The sequence below is a fragment of the Colias croceus genome, chromosome 20, assembly GCF_905220415.1.
Source record: "Colias croceus chromosome 20, ilColCroc2.1".
Lineage (NCBI taxonomy): Eukaryota > Metazoa > Arthropoda > Insecta > Lepidoptera > Pieridae > Colias > Colias croceus.
In genome coordinates, this window is record NC_059556.1 from 3,698,528 (window position 1) to 3,705,239 (window position 6,712).

Here is a 6,712-nt window from a genome sequence, read left to right on the forward strand (position 1 = left end):
CGCCCTAAGGGATCAATAATGTAAACAAAAGAACATTACATATAACATAACATAACATAACAATAGTCAATTTTAAAATATTGTTAAAAAATAATGTCAATGTGAATGAATGAAACAGACAAGGGGTGTGGCAATCTAGTCAGTGTGATCTTTTTCTAAGTATTTATGAATCTATTTATAAAATTTATTTTTAAAATTCTTAATCATAATTCTAGTTATTAATTTAGGATCTATATTATACAAATAAATCGAATTATTAATAAAGATATTAAATTACTTAATGTTGTTTTATTTTAAATATGGAATAAGTAGATATAGAGTTGTAGTAATGTCTTATAGAGTTGATGATTCTAGTAGACTCACCGTAGCGCCTTACCATTAATATTTAATGTTATGTTACCATGGCAAATATCCTATTACTTTGTTAGTTTTACAAAGTTTTAGTAGATAATAATTTCAATGCAAGCGAAGGCAAATCAAACATACATAATATTAGAAATCTTGAAAATCGGTCCAGCTGTTTAAAGTATGTGAACTAAAGTCAAAAGTGTTGTCAACGCTTTCGAATTTCTGAAGAGAACTGTGATACAGATAACACTTCTAATATAGTAATTATAATTAATGAAATTTACAATCTTTAAACTGGGTTCCAGTTCAAATCATAAGAACACATTTTATTTTTAAAAATAAGTTTATTTGGATTTGAAACTTCGATGCTTATATGGTTTGGTCTTGCTCTTCATCAACGTCGCATTTTTGTTGGAACTGACTACTTTTCACAAACAGGAAATCCTATTTAATTAAAATTTAACCTCCTTAAAAAAGTACGAAAAAATAATTTACGCAGAAGTTGGTGCTTCTCTATTTTACACGATTCGACTTATAGTTATTTTGCATTTTTGAACGAGGTTTATTTCTTTAAATGTTCTAATTTCTACTTTTAAGTGTTGTTAAACATTTTTCATTTTTGTTTAGCAAAAATTATGATTTAAGTACTCGTGGTGTATCACACGGCAAGTACCATATCCGGTCGAAAGATGAGGTTAAAGTATATATAAAATAAATTACAATCGAATTGAGAAACTCCTCCTTTTCTGTCAAATTATATTTTCGTTACTCCATGGCATGTCTAGAAACCGGTCAAAAGCCTTGATTTAAGCTCTTGAGACTGACAAAACGGATCAGTAAATCAATAATAAATCTGTCCCAAGCACTACAAGAAACTTCGAACCGGATTTGATGAAATTTGTTATCTAGATATAGCTCGAGCTATGCGGAAACTAAGAAGCCAGACAAACTTGGGCAAACTCTGAACTTTATGATGTCAACAATTTGTATCATAGTAACTAATAAGTATACTTATATACAAGGATCTATTTATTAATAGATGCTAGTAAATAGCTCAGTTCTAAACACACTGAATTATTGCTTGAGAAACAGCTTGCAGATGTTGTAAATTCAATGTTCTCAAACGCAGTTATGTTTGCATTCATTGATGTGTAAAATATATATTTGAATGGTATGTTATGTATCTAAATAATTATACTATTATAATTATTATGATCCATGGATATGCACATTTCACAGTGTGACAAAGCTTTCATCATTTTCGAATTTATAATCTATAGCATACCGCCCGCGGCTTCGCCCGCTTTGTCTAAAACCTAATAAATTATATGCTTTCCTCTTGAATCACTCTATCTATTTAAAAAAAGCGCATCAAAATCCGTTGTAATTTAAGCATACAAAGGGACATAGGGACAGAGAAAGCGACTTTGTTTTATACTATGTAGTTATGATTTACCAGTCTAGCGTAAAATTATAAAATAAACCAGAAAGAGTGTTATATAGTTAAATTAAAATGAATATAATAATAAAAATACGAAATACTTTTCAGTGTCTGATGCATTTAGGTATTGATTGAATATATTTCATTTATTAAATGTGAACGCATGGCGCAGTTGATTTTTAATATATTCACGTTACGTTCGTGTCCCATATTAAAAGTGGTTTTACTAAAAGGAGCATTTCCATCTAGTTAGTTTTATGAAATAAATTAACGTCACATACAAATAATACTCAAAAGAATTCCGCATCAATGTATGCAATACGCAATCGTTTATTTGCAGCGAGATACAAATGACGTCGGTAGATTTTTTTATTATTTCTAAATTCCTAGCAATGAGCACCCGACTGTTTGTATTGAAAACATTGATGTTACATTACTAGAAACGTCTTTTTTTTCAGGAGCTATATTGTATTATCTGTAATAAAACATTCATAGTTAAATATAAGAATATAAGAATATTTTTTTATGTTTGCGAAAACTTTTCAACATGCTTAATGATGCACGTAATGTTGTCAGCAATATGATCAGAGGAACTCAGCAGAACGTTGATTCAACTTATTGATGAATACGAGGCTTAATCCTAGCATCTAGCCCTGCGCCGTACCCATTCTTCGCCAAAATAAGTCATCGTCCACTCACTAGCTGACACTCGTGTTTCCAAACGGCGTGATTTTGCTCCGAGCCGTGATTCATGCACTGAACTAAGCAGTAAGCACTAATACATTCACATGCATATTTTTCTGCAGGCTCGTAGCCTTTTCTTGAACATTCACAAATTTCTTTCTTTCTTCTTCCTTTTAATGACAAGATGCTTGGCCCGCTTATGAATGGCAGCTTTCACTCACATTGCCACATCTAGATCATTCGAAACTACATCCACGTCGCACAACAAATTGCAACAACGGCTTGCCAAAATCGCTCTGACGCAAATTCACATTGTCTCTAAAATCATGTACGCTGTGATTCGCTGCTCAACTCCACGGAACGAAATTAAGTAGTATGAGTAGAGTATTGTAGCGTATATGTGTATGCATTTCTCTTCTTATGCTGATTTTGTCTTTGAGATAAAATATTTATGGTATTATGCAAGGCACTTATAACATAATTTTATTAAGTCAATTTTAAAATTGCTAAAACGAAATCTATGCTTTTGTACATAGAAGGCTTATTATACATATAATAACAATATACGTAAATAGAAAAGAAGTCTATATTATTATAGTAAGAGTGCTCGGACAAATAATTGTTATTCTTAAAGAAAATTGTTAATTAACTGAATAGCTACACGAGTTACTAATTAATAAATCGTGAATTGTCGATTATTATTAGAAAATAGTTTCTGAAAGCTGAGTATCACTTAGTTTATTGTTCTAAAAATAGGTTCATTAGATTTTGTATCTAATAACAGCTAACAGTAACGTACCTACTACAAATTTACTTATAATTTAGTTATCCCTAACTGTGTCTTGAACCTCGAACTAGTTATATATTCGGTCCTATTATTGGGACTATGTACTCAAGATTATTTTAATTCCAAACTCTAATTAACATCTCTTTACATTTCGGCTTAGTGTCACGCAAATTATTATTAACTGGATTATTGGAATCTAAACTACATTTTTGTACACTGTACTTTCTTCATAATTACCCCATTAAACCAAAACAAATGGTGACCCAACAACTAATCACCATACAACTAAACCTATTTACGAGCCGGGCTAATGAATTTCTGCCGACCAAACAAATAATGCTCGTCTTAGTCCTCACTCGCACTGTACGTTAATTAACAATTTCATGAACGAACGGACATAGAGATTACCGTGTCGATAGACTATTACCTCAGTTGATAGCGAATAGATCCTATAAAATGAACATAGAATTATATGGCGCCAAAATTAAGACCCAAATAAGACTGGGTTCGGCTTTATGGCAAGGGTTAATTGATACTGTAAATTGATTATTGAAATTGCCCAAAGGTAATCTAAACTGAGGTTATCCGTATCGATACAGATTAGCTATATTTTTGGGTATAATGTTTTTAGGTAAAGGGTTCACACGGTACGTAGGATAGGATAGTATAATCCGATCAAATGCGGATAAAAGCATGCAGGGTTATACAGGATACACGTTTAAAAATATTGAGTAACAATAACAAACATATTTTTAGAATGTATATTTAATTATAATTTAAAATATAGGTAGTTAAATAGTTTATAGTTCCCTAGTAGAATAAATATATTTGATACAATTTTATCGTAAGTATGTAAGTACCGAAGTTGTTTTTTTATTATTCCAATTTTAAAAGATTTTCTTGAGAGTTCAATTTTCTATCGAAATATTATTTACCTAACGTGGCTCTAGTATCTTTTGTCCAACTAAAAAACAAACCAAAACACCTAAATAGTAGCAAAACAACATTCGGTTTGAATATTAAATCACCGTGGAAATTGGTCGATAGATATCAGTGTTTGGTATCAAATCAAATTTCATCGTTGCCATTGATTGAAGCTTTAAGCCTCTGATAGGAATAAAAATAATTCAGCACCGAATAGCTACGTATTTAATAAAATGGAAACAACGTATAGCGGATTATGAATTGCAAAAGGAATTGAATAGCAAATTTTTAATCGGCTTTATCGCGGTTTGATTTTGTTTATGACATAAATGGAAGCCGATAACAATTCGTTTGAGATACAATTGCTGATTTATTTTGTGTATTTATAGAAATAAAGCTTAGAGAATAAAATACGGTTTACGTATTATAATTTATGAGGAATTGCGCGATATTTATTTTTCAAATAACGATGTAATATTAATTGCCAGATTAGTGAAGGACATGTAACCGATTAGTGTTGATGTTTGTTGCATGTGCATTGTTATGACACTGCATTTTTAATCAATATTAATAGTATTAACCTAAAAAAGGGATGAATTGTGCTTTTACTTTAAGCTAAGCTACATCCTCAATTGTGATACAAACTGTACTTTAAAACACGTTACGTTTAAAACAGAGTAGGTACTTAGCGTGATGTTTTGAATTTATATAATATTCTAATATAACATACAGTAGACGAATTGTCTAGAGACACAACATGAAGCATAAGTCGAAAATCTCCAAGTTAAAGCTGACTCGAAACAGGCAAAGTTTAAACTAAAAATTGAATAAGTTTCGACACATCAGAATTTCCAATTTCCCACTATTTTCCTTTATTCAGCTAACTTTAGACAGTGAAGAGAAAAATCAACAATGGTCGCCAAAATCACACTATTGAAAATGAAAATATTTTTATTCAACACTTCGGGACGGTGGAAATTTATCATTTTACAGTTATTTCGTTCGCACGTACCAATTTGTAATAAAAATGATTGTAAACGCTGTATGCCTTGTTGCTGGTGATTCAGTGTTATGTTTTTTTGTTATTTTTATTCTGAATAAGCTTTTTCCGTAATGAGAGAACGGTTGAGTACAAATTGTAATTACAATAAATGTTTTACTAAAAGGGAAGTCGATGGTTAATAATTGAAGTGTGAAGTTATTTAAAAATTAAAATGTAAATACATAATTATATTTTATAATAAGAGCTTTTGACATTTTTAAGCTATAGAATATGCGTATTATTTAAAATACTGTATGGGAAAAAGTAAAAATACAAAGAACTTAAAAAAAATATATGTAGCAAGAATGTGACTTTGTTATAATGTTCATTGTATTAAAATACATATTATTCATTGTTCAATACAACATGAAGCAGCTGATGATAATTATTTCTAAATTTATAATACCTCATTAAATTCAACCTTGGCTCTACGCACCGACATTACTGTACACATTGTTAAATGTTTTATGAGATCTCATTAAACTGCAGTCTTGTGTTTGTTAAAAATAATGAGATGTTTCTGGTTTCTAACGTTATTTTCTTCTGTATGCTGTCAAAAGTTAGAACGATGGGTAAAGTTTTCGAGTTTCCTTCATGTACATTGTACAAGTAATGAAGACCAGTTAAAGATGTATGTTAGAGTATGATAAAGGTTGTCTGTGAAATGAGAATAGCAAGTATTCAATAACGAAAGTAAAAAGGATTAATAGCCGTAGACATAATTTTGTAAATTAGTACTGAAAAGAGAAATATTTTTCCAAAATTAGGTCGTATGTGATAAAATTCATAAAAATCAACCCCGTCGTTTAAGCGTGAAAACGGAACATACAAACAATACATATTTTCAGATTTATAGCTGTAGCATAGATTATATTAGTATAGTATAGTAGAGCAGTGATGGAAGTGTTTATTTTTACGATCCTCTGTCCCAATTTTATCAATAGCCAGCGTTTTAAACAACAGCATCTCAAAAATGTATACGAAAAGCTTTTTCCTTGGCAAATGGAGGACAAAGCTGTCAACAAATATCACTGTACCCTTGTCAAACAATTTCAAACATCTCAACGTTGTTTTTGATTCAGCGAACATAAACTATCTTGTATTGATGTCGCAGTCATCTCGTTGAATTTGCTATTTGATTGAATGACTAGCGCCTTCATTGAATGACGACATTTAATTGAATGACTAAAAGAAAAATCGTCAAGTTATTGAATGTAAAAGTAAATTTTGTCGCATTCAATGAACGCACTAGTTATTCAACAATGTGCCGGGCGTTAAATCTGCTCTATTGAAAGGGCTACGTTACAATCCGCTAACTAGTTGAACATTTAGTGACGCTTGTTAAATCAACGTTCGGCCTAGTTATTCCATTGAACGTCGTGATTCAATGAACGCGCTAGTCATTCGGTCAAAAAGCAGATTTAACCAGATGACGGTGACATTGATATTGCAGAGTTATCTCTGAATAAGAAATTATGACTTCTAT